At 36.2% G+C, this 14,262-nt stretch overlaps 1 pseudogene; it reads right to left on the bottom strand.

Moving 5' to 3' along the window:
* Nucleotides 1-1,098: 1,098 nt before the first annotated feature.
* The window catches only part of LOC108673587, a 21,713-nt pseudogene continuing 8,549 nt past the window's right edge, over nucleotides 1,099-14,262 (bottom strand).

Raw genomic sequence — 14,262 nt, 5'->3', positions numbered from 1 at the left:
TCACTCCGGACATCAACCAATCAGCCGTGAACCACTCGGCTTTGTCCTCCTCCGGCCTTGCATAGAACCTGCCGTGCACCACCAGGCCGCGGATCGATTATGACTTCCGAGTATCGTTAAATTACGTAATTTTACGTTCACCGCATCTGAGGTTAGGTTTCAGATAGCATAGTAATGTTCCAAAATTTGTCGTCCTTCGACAAGTGGCCGTTCGACCGAGGGCTGGTTCGACGCACGGTCCAGATACGGACGGCGTGAAGTGTTTAAGGCTACGTTCCGGAAGGCAGGAATCATGATGGTCCATTACATCCAGGGCAGTGGTGGTCTTCGGCAGGCGACCCGCGGTTTGTGGTCAGCGGCTGGTGACAGGACGGAGAAGCGAATTCCTCTTTTAGGGTTGACGGTGGGTTAGGTGTGCCTGCTCATTTGCTCATATCAGGCTGATGATGACAGACAACAGAGGGATTGTCGAACCAATTAAGAGCTTCATTTTTCGATTGATTGTAATTGAACCATTACAAAAAGAGCTCTTTTTCTCAATGGATTGCCGAATCAGTTTACCAAGAGTGTTATTTTTCGATTGGCGATCGAACCATTAAACAAAGAGTTTTGTTGTTCGTTCTGTTGTCGAAGTAAAAAGCACAGTTTCATTATTAGTTGGGTTGCCGAACTGACAGTCAAAGAGTTTCATTGCTCAATGGGTTTTCGAACAGAAACACGAGGAGTTCCATAGTTCGTAGTACCATCAAACCAAATCACACAGGAACCTTCATTGTTCAATGGTTTCAAATTGAAAACCAAGACCTTCATCGTAAGACGTCATATATAAGACCTAATACACAGGGGACTCCATATTTCGATGGGTTGTTGGTTCGTTACTGCTGTGTATCTGCCAACTTACGTACGAGGTTGATTTTTTGGTCCATTCTTCTATTTTTGCATGGAGGCAGGCAAAACGTGATTTTTCATTAATATAAAAAGTTATTCATATATACGATGGTTAAAAATTTAACATAAATCTGATTTTGCGATTTGATAGAGAATTTTAAAAATAGTTTCTGACTTACGAAATTTCACACTCGATAAGAGCTTTTTTACCTGGAAACTGTTTTCGAGTCCGAATTGGCAAACTGGGATAGTGATGTTGTCTTCCGTAACATATTCGTAGCCGGTGGTGGAACATTCGGTGAACGTCGGCGCATCGAGTATGTTCACTGGATCACTTGTGTTCATGAATTCCATGAACGCGGTGACGTTGCCTGTTGGTACGGCCGTTAGGTTAACATGAGTCTTTTTCTTATAACAAAAAATAAACATAATACTTAACTACAACGTTTACGCTAATTTTTGTGCTTTTAAATCCTCCGGATTCATCAAAGGTTTTATTGATTTTGTTTTCTTTGCAATAATTGATGTTGAAAGACTGGCGGGTGAAAACCTTCACATACGCAATAAATGCTTCAATAAATTACATTCAAGGTTGTTGGATGGTCTCATATATTGCTTAATACTGTTCTTCGTAGTAACAAATAACTTATGTACATATGCTATTCGCATCTGCTTCAAAGTTAAGAGTGGAGGAAATGGAACGGAGTCGGCTCAGTAACCTTGGCCACGTTTTTTTTTCGACGATAGGCTACGGGCCATTTCTTCAACGCCGAAACAACTATGTTATGTTATTTAACTTCTCTGGGGGAATGATTTTTAAAAAACCTTAACAGAAATTCATCGGTGGTACCTGAAGCATCGCGGACCACATTAGCAGCCAGCAGGAAGGGGTACAACAGGTAGGTGAAGAAGGTAATACCTATGGCCAGGAGGGTACCTCTTGGAATGGCGGTAGCAGGATCCTAAAATGTAAAAGTTACTCTATTAATAAATTCCCAGCTTTTTGCATGATATATTGTAAAAATATTGGATATTGTAAGAATTCCAAACGATGTTCCTCGTTTATTTTTAGAGGTAAATGATCCTAATTTATCGGGTACTTCAAACGAGAACGATGTTTGAAGTTTTCATCGGGAAAGAAATGTAATCGGAGTTATCTGTGCTGAACAGATAACTTCATAATCCTTATCTCCAGAATCCTGTGTTACAGAAATTCTTATCTCTATTTTCAAAGCTTTCTGAACAAGAAATGTAATGTGGTGGGATGATGGATTCTATAATCTGGTTACTAGAATTACCTTGAGGTCCCCCGAGAGGTTGGCACCCGCGACGATGCCCGTGACGGCGGTGAAGAACACGGCGAACACTGCGACGATGTTGTGGCGTCTGCTTTCGTGGTCGCGATATTGCTGCAGCATGTTGTTCAAGAACACCTCGCCTGAACAGCCACGTATTTATATAACATATAAGATATTAATCAACCCTAACATAAAATAGTAATTAAACTTAAAATAACCGTTAATAACTTTAACTTTGTAGGAAATATTTTAATTAAATAGAAATGATAGCGCATGTAGCAATAATATAATGTCTGCAGACGGTACAAACTGCTGGCAAGAGCGGCGACTGATTTCGATTTTCGGTTCGTGCTCGGTCGCCGTGATGGATAATTTATCAGTTACCCCTCACTTCAATTTTCTATCCACTCATGTCCCGTCGCAGAAAATTATATCAGGGTACGGAAAACTAAAGAATAAAAGAGGAATAATCTAGTCAAAAAGGCTTACGCACTTCACCCGGGGCAGTAAAAACAGATAATTAACAGAGAAATGCTTGTGAGTATGGCTGAGTAGGGGCATAGCTGTTATTCACGTTAGAAGAGGCCGGTATATCTTGAGGTTGCAGGAGTGAATACAGCTAATTAAATAGATAAGGCGTGGTAGCTCTGCCGTTACAGTGTGAGTACCAAAATTCGATTTGAGACTACCACCTTCGACTCCCGCTACCAGCGACAACTTCAGTCAAAATCGACGAGCTAGCCACGTATTTAAAGCGAAATGAGATTGGAGCATTGAGTTGCGTGTTCGAAACCCGTGGTTCCATCCATCAACTCACCGCTCCACCCCACGAAGCCTTGCGCCCTCTCAGTGTCGTCCAGAGGACCAACGATGCAGCCAATGACCACGTCCACTTGCGAGGCGATCAGCAGGACTAGCAGCCCCATTTGTACCTGGCAGGGGCATAGGCAGAGGTAATAAAAAACAATGCAGGATTGGGGTTAGGCAGATTAGATTAGAAGGCTTATTATAAGATATATAATGAAACAGAATTGGCATGTCATGTCCAAAAAGCGGTGCATTGCTCCCCTGATTACACTGAGCTCTAGATGGCCTGAAATTACCTTCTGTTCAATTAGCTTTAATCAAAACTCAACCCGGTAACACATGGCTCAATTCAAGATTACGCAACACTCACCCTGGGCTCACTTAAATAGATTCAAGCTCGCTCATTGCTCACCCTAGCCACACAAAAATCAATTGGGTGACACTCTGGTGAATAAATTGGGTGACCCTGGTCGCCCTCCAATTGACACGATCACCCTGGTCACCCAAAAATTAATACAAGGTTACTCAACACTCACCCTGGTCCCCAGAAATCAATTCAAGATTACTCAACAATCACCCTGGGCACACAAAAATCAATCCAATATTACTCAACACTCACCCTGGTCACCCAAAAATCAATTCAAGATCACTCATTACTCACCCTGGGCTCATTTAAATAAATTCAAGCTCACTCAACACGCACCCTGGACACCCAAAAATCAATTGGGTGACACTCTCCCTGGTCACCCTCCAATTGACACTCAACATGGTCACCTAAAAATCAATCGAAGAATACTCAACCCCCAACCTGGTCACCCAGAAATCAATTCAAAATTACTCAACACTCACCCTGGTCACCCAGAAATCAATACAAGATCACTCATCACTCACCCTGGTCACCCAAAAATCAATTCAAAATTACTCATTACTCACCCTGGCCACACAAAAATCTATTCAAGATTATTCAACACTCACCCTGGTCACCCAGTCCATGCCCACGATGGCCAGGGCCATGAGGGCGAACAGCACCCCGGTGCCGATGGCTCGAATATCGTTGATGCCTCCATTCTGGAATTCACCTGCAAACTCTCAACAAAGCCGATGATGTAGGTGGCAACGGCGATGGAGTTGGCGATGGTGAACATGAGGCCGATGGAACCACCGAACTCTGGTCCCAGCGACCGGGAGATCATGTAGTATACTCCGCCTGGACCGAACATGTGATGGGAAATATCTCAATCGCTTAGTTCAAGAAGAATCATTCCTGGTACAATTTTGCGGACATGTTAAAAAGGGCAAACAGATATAAAAGATATATTTTTGTCCAATAAATCAGCTTCTTATAAAATTCCACCCTCTCAATTCCTTCAAGAAGATTCGTTCCTCGTACAATTTTTTGGACATGTTGAAAAAAGGGCAACAAATATAAAAGATATATTTTTGTACAACAAATCATCTTCTTAATAAAATTCCACCCTCTCAATTCTAAGTTTTTAAACTTACCGCCTTTAATGAGACCGTTAGTGGCAACGGCGGACATGGAGATAGCGGTGATGATGGTCACGCTATTGCCACAGCAAACTATCACCAAGGCTTCGACTGAAGAGAGGGAGATATTAATGAAATAATAATATGAATCATTCAATGTTGGATGAAACTTGAACATAATTTTATAATTCCTTCTTTATATTTCCTTCTAGCGGTTTCAGCGGTTTCAGCGTTATAATTCAAACCCATTGCAATTAACACGAATAATGATCTATTTATTAAATTTTTTACAGTAACTTTTGTCCATTTGGTTGAAAAATATTCATTTCATATAAATTTGGAACTGTCACGCTAAAATTGAAGTATACATACTGTTTGCAGTATACATACTGTTTACAGTATACATACTGTTTACAGTATACATACTGTTTGCTGCGTTAGACGCGCAGATTTCGCAGCTACAAAAACAGCTTTAAAACATCAGGCTAAGGTACCACATAGACCACATTAAGGGTACCATAATGTGGGTTTACAGTAAGGGTACCATTATTAAAGGTAATTAAGGGTAAGGTAACCACATTAGACTTACTTAATCCAGCCTGCCCAACCACCCAGGAGATTCTCAGGAACAACATCACGCCCCAGATGTTGAGCATGCATCGCATCTGAAGGATAAAAGACATAATACTTCAGAGCATGAGATAGAATAAAAAAAATAATAATAAATGAATAATAAATATGAATAAAAGACATCTTACTTCAGAGCATTATATCGAATAAATAATAAATAAGAATAACAAATAAGAATAAAAGACATCTTACTTCAGAGCATGAGATCGCGAGCAATTATTATACAACGGGAATGTTCTTTCCGTTGAGAGACAAAAAATGGATGATTTTCTGATAGAAAAGTATTGTCCTGCCTTGAAACTGTTATAACTAACTGATGGTACAGTTGGCAGACCCGAATATCTGATATTATCGTTTACATGCAAAATTCGTAGACGTCTTTATTTATTTGAATTAAATTAAATGTGAATAACTTACATAGAAAATTCTAGACTTTGTGTGTTGCGTGGTGAGCTGATTTTAGGACTGCATAATATTATAACGGCGAAATAACGGTGCAATAGCGCATCGCATCTTTGTTGTAATGTCGTAAAGCCGGTGTAATGGCGTATCATTGGTGTAATGTCAAAATGACAGTGTAATGGCGTAATGTGGGTTGACTGGCTTATAGTTGGTATAATGGCTTAATGTCGACGACTGCTTTTCGTCAGCGTAGTGGCTTACGTGGAGAGTCTGGGTCCATAAATAACTTTTTTATGTACCGACGGATCTTTTTTGAAACTTCGCGCACATTTGTATGTGAGCAACAGTAGAGAATTTCGCCCCGGGAATTTTTTGAAAATAATGAATGAGAACGTAAAATGCATAGAAAACGGCAAATAGGGGTCCTTTCTAAATCTATCTACTCTTTCAATTTACACGCTACAACATCGAGGGACATATCATTCGATTTGTAGAGTGAATATCTATCTACTTTAACAGTCCTTTTTCAATCTTTCATTATATTTTCTATGCGACTTTTTTACATTTTTCCTCCATTTTCTCCCCCCTCCCCGGAGTTTTTTTCAATTTACCGAACTGGATATGGTTTTTACAAATCGAATGATATATATGTCTCTCAATACTGTAGCTTGAGAAGCATAGGAGGATATGGCGTATTTTAGAAATTTAAATTGTTCATGGGAGAAAATTAAGTAAAATTTATTGAAATAATATACCTTTAAAAATCACTTTTAAAGACAACACTTCTAAAGAATCCAGTGTCTCCAATGTTAAAGATGTACAATGAATTTCTCAATTTATTTTCGAATATTGAAAAATTAATTTTTCAATTTTTTTATATATAATTTTTTTAATTATTTATTCTGTCATTTGATTCTTGCATTGTCTCCAACTTTACGCAAGTGTGCAAAATTTCAGATCAATAGGATAAGTAGAAGTATGTTAAATTTCAATTATAAGATTTGTGGCATACAGACAGACAAACAAGAAGTGAAGTTGCACTTCCTGCCTTCACTCACCAACACCCCTGCCTTCACTCACCAGCACTCCCTGCCTTCACTCACCAGCACTCCCTGCCTTCACTCACCAGCACCCCTGCCTTCACTCACCAGCACTCCTGCCTTCACTAACCAGCACTCCCTACTTTCACTCACCACCACTCCCTACCTTCACTCACCAGCACCCCTGCCTTCACTCACCAGCACTCCCTGCATCCAGCCAAATTTGATGATCTTGCCTTTCTTCTGCTCCGGAGCCTCGACGTCCAAATTGTCGCCCAGATCGTCCTGGGTAGGACAAAAAAAATTTATTGTCTTGTTCATTCAGTGCTAAAATGTATTTAAACAAATAATTAGAGTGGGTGAGCATTGAGCAATCAATTTACATAATCGCGTTAATTAAAGAAAAATGTGCGCTCGTACATGAGAAGAGAGTTCACCTACAGGTGACCATTAAAAATACAGTAACAATAATGTACAATAATGTGCGCTCATAAAAGAGAATAGAGTTCATGTACAGGTAAACATTAAAAATACAGTAATAATAATGTACAATAATGTGCGCTCATAAAAGAGATTAGAGTTCATTTACAGGTGAGCATTAACAATACAGTAACAATGATAGCAAATGAATAATTGTCACGAAGACACCTGACAATTCCGTACACAAGATGATAAATGGAATATAATGGAGCTAATATAGTAGATCATTTAATCATATAATAGTAATTATTATAATTTGAAACCTCACGGCTAGTCGTAGTCACTGGAAAACTGAGATTCCATTCATGTTCAATTTCTTGCAATTGAAACGATGCTCGGAATTAGAAAACAGATCGAACCGGATGTAATTTGTTCTTCTACTTAAATTTTCAAATTAAACCTGATTAGTTCTTTAATCTTGAAATTTAAAGCTTTATTGGCAATAGAATATATAGAAGAAATTTTTAATTAGATGGCAGTGTTATGCTAAGTAATGCTCAGGAGGAAGAGCTTTTCTACTGCATCTTTCGCATGTGAACCTATACTGTCAGTATTGCATTCTCTAGATGCTGGTACTATATATACTATACAGTATACATTCATGCAGTTAGTCAAGCATGACCACTGTTGATATATGTATAGTTAATGCCCAGCAAAGGTACACTGCAGCTGTTTCTTCAGTAATCTTTTCAGACATTCCTCTATGCCCAACCTGAGTGAAGTTGCTACCTCTAATGTGCAAGAGAAAATTTTTGACATTTCCCTGACTCAGGTGTTAGCTACTGCCGCAACAGCTACAGTCAGTGACTGCCGCAACAGTTACAGTCACTGACTGCTGCAACAGTTACAGTCAGTGACTGCTTCAATAGTTACAGTCAGTAACTGCTGCAATAGTTACAGTCAGTGACTGCTTCAATAGTTACAGTCAGTGACTGCTGCAATAGTTACAGTCAGTTACGGCTGCAGCTGAGTATAATAGATAACCATTACTTCTTAAACCACGAATTTTACTTTATGCCGGCGAAACTATTCGATATTTAGCTATTGCTTTTAAATTGAAATTCCTCTTGTTCAGCGGACTTTGAATAATAATTTAATAATTTTGGAGTGATTTTGAAGACACACGCAGCCATTCGAAACTTTTTAGTGGTGAATTATTTGTGCGGAATTAAAATTTTAACGTTGAAGAAGGTGAATTTCTAATTTTAAATTTACTTTGTTTGATATTTGATACGTAGTCGTTGAAACTTGGGAATAAAGACCACCCATTAATTTTTCTATGGTTGACTTAAAGTGTCGTTCCAGCGTTGACTGGAACTGCCATGTATTCACGAATTATATCTACATGTTTACCAAGTATATAAGAATTAAAGTTTATATTTAACAACAAAACGAATATAATCCACAATGACACCCTGAACTGATTAGAAATTAGGATAAAAAGTTAAATTAAAGAGAACTTGATATTCAGCATCGAAATTTCAAGCTCAGGATCATTACCTAAAGCACAGTTGAAATCACCGACATACGTCTATAGATTCGTTGCACATTCAGCAGGCATTTCGAGATGAGGTCTAATGTAACGAAATAATTAAGCGTATTGAATTCATGTTGAACGTTTGAGAAAATATAGGGCTGATAATGGAAGAAGCTTCAGAGAAAGCATTGCAGTGTCATCACTTTATTCATTTCAATTAATTCAGTGGGTATATTGCAGAGGCGAAAAACATGAAGCCTAAGAAGTCTTTTCACTTGGAAACGTGAATTTATGTTCTCATTGATAAGGGAACAACTTTTTATGGTATTATTAATATTAGGCAGATTTTCCTCAATACTTCATCGTGTATACCTTGTACATACAATTTCTCCGACGTTTATTACCATAGTTTGTCTATTCTAGTAATACGACGTTAACTTTTAATCACGTTTGTATAAAAGAAAAAAGCCAACGATATTTCGGTGCATTAATGACGTTGATCAATAAAATTATTTTTTTTTTCACAGATGTTATTTAGGAATGGGACTTCATTTTTATTTTTTACAGTTTCTTGCAGTAGTTTCGGGATGCTGAACTTTTATTTATAGCGAAACATTTTTATAACAGAACAGAATTGTGCGGTAAAAGAGAGTTAAATTTTGCACCCTCTATCATGGCATGCCATTTTATCCAGTCAAGGTTGCACCTTTTACATGCTAAAACTAACTCCTTTCAACGTTTTTTTTTTAAATTTACAACTGAATTGAGAAACAGTTTACATCAACTTTAAAATAATGGCGGCTCCAGTTTTTTATATGAAAAGTTTTGAATTTTTTTCTTGTTCTTAGTTCAACGCAGCTCATTACACTGTAATCTTTGTCTAGTGACTTACATAGTGTTAATTGTGTCAATATATTTATATATATTAATTTTAAGTTTTGATTTTCGGCATATATTAAGTATGCAAAATCTTAGCACATATTTCATTCTAAAATTTCATTTTTAGGCGTTCTGAAACTTTCACTTTATTACAAAAATAAATAAGGTTTAGGCAAAAATTTTCGCAGAATAATAATATGCCCCTAACAAACTTTATACTGTGAAAAAAACTAATTCCGCTAAACTGAGGAAAATAAAATGAAAATTTATAATAAGAATTACTAAGTGGTCATTGACCTGTCCTAAATTTGTCAGTCCAAAATCGGAAAACTTTCATTTTGCTTAAAATATCGCAATTCTGATTAAAAACGTAACAGAAAATTATTTCATGGAAGCATCATTTTTGACATTCTAAGTCAATCTAAGAGTTCTATTCTCAAAATGAAAATAAACAAGAAAGTTTAAAAAATGTATTTTCTCTTCTTCAACAGAATGCATGCTTTAAAGAAAAGCATAAAATATTATTTTTTTCACGAATTCTCGTATCAAATCTCTCTGCAATCCTCAAATCCTAATGAAACCAGGCGTGGTAGTAAAAATGATATCAGTACGAATCATAATTTTATGATCACTTTCATATTTTCGCCTTCAAATTCATGCTCTAAGCTTGAATTTAAATAATATACGTTTAAAAATTACTTTTTAAAGACAACACTTCCAAAGAATCCAGTGTCTCTAATCTTACAGATGTACAATGAATATTTCTCATTTAATTTTCGAATATTAAAAAAATTAATTTTTCAATTTTTTTAATATTGAAAAAAAAAATTTTTTTAAATTTTCAAAAATCATTTATTTTGACATTTGATTCATGCATTGTCTCCAACTTTACACAAGTGGGCAAAATTTCAGATCGATAGGATAACTAGAAGTGTATTAAATTTTGATTACAAGATTTGTAGCAGACAGACAGACAAACAGACAGACAAACATGAAGTGAAGTTAAAGAGAAGTGTTGTAAAATGTGTTTGAAAATGGTTCCAAATTTTTTACTCCAGATGTATTTTCTTGTACTCCGAAGACAACAATTTGAACAATATATGCGGTCAAAATTCAAAGATAATATAACAATTAAGTAATAGTATCAGTCCAATAATATATACATAAATTATGTTTATATGGAGTTTTATCGGAAAATGTTTCAATTAAATCTTTAATATGATTGTTATACGCTGCCGGTAAAGATTTAATTCAGAATGCTTATTGCATAAAATAGGGAGTTAAGCAGATTGAAAGATATGTATGAAAATATTGCAAGTATAGTGAATACTTACAAAGTTTACCTGGGAAACGTTGAATTTGTCTACCTGGGAAACGTTCAAGGGTCTACCTGGGAAACATCCGACTGGTGTACTTAGGAAACGTTCGACGGGTCCCCCTGGGAAACGTTCGACAGGACTTCCTAGGAAGCGTTTGGCGAACGTTTTTTGCCATACGAGTTGCAATACTGCTGCTACACCAGATCGGATAATCAGTAACCTCAACTACTCCGCTTGAAGAGGATACTGCTGGATATCATATGATATGATGCTGTAGAGGATTTTCTAACTCCGGATCTGAACTCAATTCGAAAGCAGGGTAACCATATAAAATGATAAACTAAGATAACACATGGAAAACCATATAAAAATGAAAAAGCCAAAATAAACGCAATCTACTTGCCATTATCTTTACGTAGATGAACTTCATATTTAACTATCTTCAGACAATAGAAATTTAATACATTGTTTCTGGAAATATTTGCCACTGTTCCTATGCAGCTTTTACCAGAAGTTCTCCATCTTTGCGTTTCCAATTTGAGATACCAATCCAATTTTGAGTTACCACAGTATTCGAGTGCACAGGTCGCCGCCGCGCCCCTGGGCCATACTTTCAAAACTCGCTAAGTGAACGTAAGTACTTACGCTCTATTTTCTTGTCCATGACTGGTGGATTTTGCTTGAAAGGCCGTCAATGATTGGCTGATGAACTTACGATCTCTTAACTTTTTTGGAAAGTAAGGGCCCTGGTGGACAGTCTGCCTGCTTCCGTAACATTGGGGCCTTCGTTGCCGCTGTTTCGACAACGACTAAATACGGAACTATTTCATAGAGCCTATGAATCTAGTGCTTAGTCATTTTTATCCGTCTCTATCCATTCTAGTGTCTATTTGTTTTACGCTTGTTATTAAAATTATGTGTAACGTGCCCTCGAAGTTCTTTTGAACCTTACGCCACGATAATCGATTCGTTCGTATAATAATAATAATAAATATGTTTTTTCGGGTTCCTAGTGTGATGTAATCAATTTCCCTAAAACAGTTAGCATTGAATATCTGTTAATGAATCGGAATTTTTTATACGGCTTATAATATAATTATATTATATAATTTATTTAATATTATATTATATAATTTAATATAATTTAAAAGTATTATATAATTTAATTTCATTAATCCTTCCCGTTTTTTTCGAATGATGAGCTTTAGTGCCAATATTTGGACGTCGTGTCGCCCTATATACATCACAAAATCTTGGAATTGATCGACGTTGATATTCAAACTCACTTTTTTTTCTTGTTAGACATGAGGAATGAGCTGTAATTCAGTAGTGATTGAAAAGGATAATCAGGATAATTAAATTAGATTCGTGGTGATAATACAATCATTATTGATAGAATATATTGTTTTGGTGTTGAAAAAGACCAAAAGCAACAAAGAAATCTTATTTTTGAAAAGCGGGAGCACACTTTACTGCGTACTAAACTGATCAGCAGCAAAATATTTTTCATGTAATAACATTTAAATTGTACCTCCCCAAACGTTTAAATAAGGAAATCAATGTTAATAGCAATAGTAATTTATTATTAACAATTATGTAATAAAATTATACAAATTAAATGAGAATAAATTGCTGGCTTGTGCTGCGATCCCCAAATACCGGACACTAGTCCGAAAAAAGGCAATTCTCTGCCGTTTTAATGTCAATTCGTTTGCCTTGCAGTTCTTACATACCTCTTAATCTGCACATGTGACCAGTAGAAATTGAATCCCAAAGTGTTGATGTAAAAACAGTGTGATCGGTGGGTTGGTGTATTGGCAAGTTGAACATAGAAAATATGTTCATTAAAATTAAGCCTTGTTTCACGACGACATTTCTATTTATATATTTCTTTCAACATGACATTCACTTGAAGTCAATCCGCTCTGTGAATCTTATTCTTGCAAAGCTGTAGAACCTATAAAGCATATTGAACAATTATTAAGATTGGCATTCTATCGTCTAGCGTTTGTTTTGTGATGATAAAATCTGTTCTCTGTAAAACAATTCTGTTTGTTTTCTCCGTCAGCTATATAACATCTTCGTAGGAGACAAATCACGCACACCCTCAAAATACTTTATTACAGCAACAGCAATCAGTATGTACACATAAGATGTAGATCAGAAGATGTCCGACGAAGATGAGAGCTTATAGAGTTAACAATCCTAATACATATAATAACTAGTTCCTTTAGTAAGCTTTGACCCGTAATACAGTTGCTAACGTAATGTCGTGATACCCGCTATTTGATCTCAACTACAAATTCCTTCCAATCTCACAATCAAGACTACTATATTTCAATCTTTGTTTGGTATTTTTCTCAAGTGGCCACGAGGAATATATACTTTGCAATAGCCCAATTGCTATTGTAATGATTAAATTGGATCATAAAATCAAGACTAACGTAGTTCATTAATTGCTTTATACGTATTTTCCGACTGCTTATTGATTTACCAGCTATGAGATAGGCTGAAAGAAGAGAGATAGAAGAAGAGAATAAACAGAAATGCATTGCCTCGTTCTTTCGCCTGCATTTAATTTCCAAAGACGTGTCAAAATGTTCGTAGATGCAAACGAGGTTAGAACAGTTAGTGTAGTAAGGAACAGGTGTTGAGTGAATCTGTGCAGTAAAGAACAGTTAATGAACATATCATATTTTTAAGATCACTTTCGTATTTTTGCCCTCAAAGTCAGGCTCCGTGCTTGAATTTAGAAATGGGTTCGAAAATGGTATCAAATCGGTTCCTTCAGATGTATTTTTTATATCGAAAACTTCATTATCATAGAAATTAAGGAAATAAATAAAATACTTAATAATAATAATAATAATACAAGTTAAAAACAATAAAGGGCAACAAAATATCCGATGCTAATAAGCATCGAATAAAACAGCAATTTAAACAATATTTGCAGTCAGAATTCAAAGATTATATAACAATTAATTAATAGTACCAGTTCAATAATTTATACATAAATTATGTTTATATGATTGCCAATAAACTGTTTGACTTAATCCAAAATGTACCTAGACTTGACGGAAAAAAACATAAATATTTCTTTCATCTCTTCATTTTAGTTCTAAAAAAAAATTTTCTTCAAAAAAGCAGCTACGGGCTTATATCAATTCTCCGACATCACCAGTAAATATTCTTTTATTATGCACCAGATCCTTGATAATAATCTACCTATATTGGGAAGATCAACAGAAACTAATTGATTGCATCTCACTTCAAACTAATATCAGCATTTATGAATGTCGTTTGCTGGCAATAACCAAGTTTTATCGGAAAATGTTTCTATTAAATCCATTGTATGATGTAATTCGTTGTCGGTGCACATTTTATTCAGAAGGTTTATTGCATAAAAAATATAACTCAGTACTCACTGCAGCTGTCTCTTATACACATCTAGATGTGTATAAGAGACAGCAGTGACTGCCGCATCAGTTACAGTCAGTGACTGCCGCATCAGTTACAGTCAGTGACTGCCGCATCAGTTACAGTCAGTGACTGCC

The sequence above is a fragment of the Hyalella azteca genome, unplaced genomic scaffold (genome assembly GCF_000764305.2).
Source record: "Hyalella azteca isolate HAZT.00-mixed unplaced genomic scaffold, Hazt_2.0.2 contig4010, whole genome shotgun sequence".
NCBI lineage: Eukaryota > Metazoa > Arthropoda > Malacostraca > Amphipoda > Hyalellidae > Hyalella > Hyalella azteca.
Note: the sequence above shows the minus strand (reverse complement) of the source record. Positions and strands in the feature narration are given on the sequence as shown.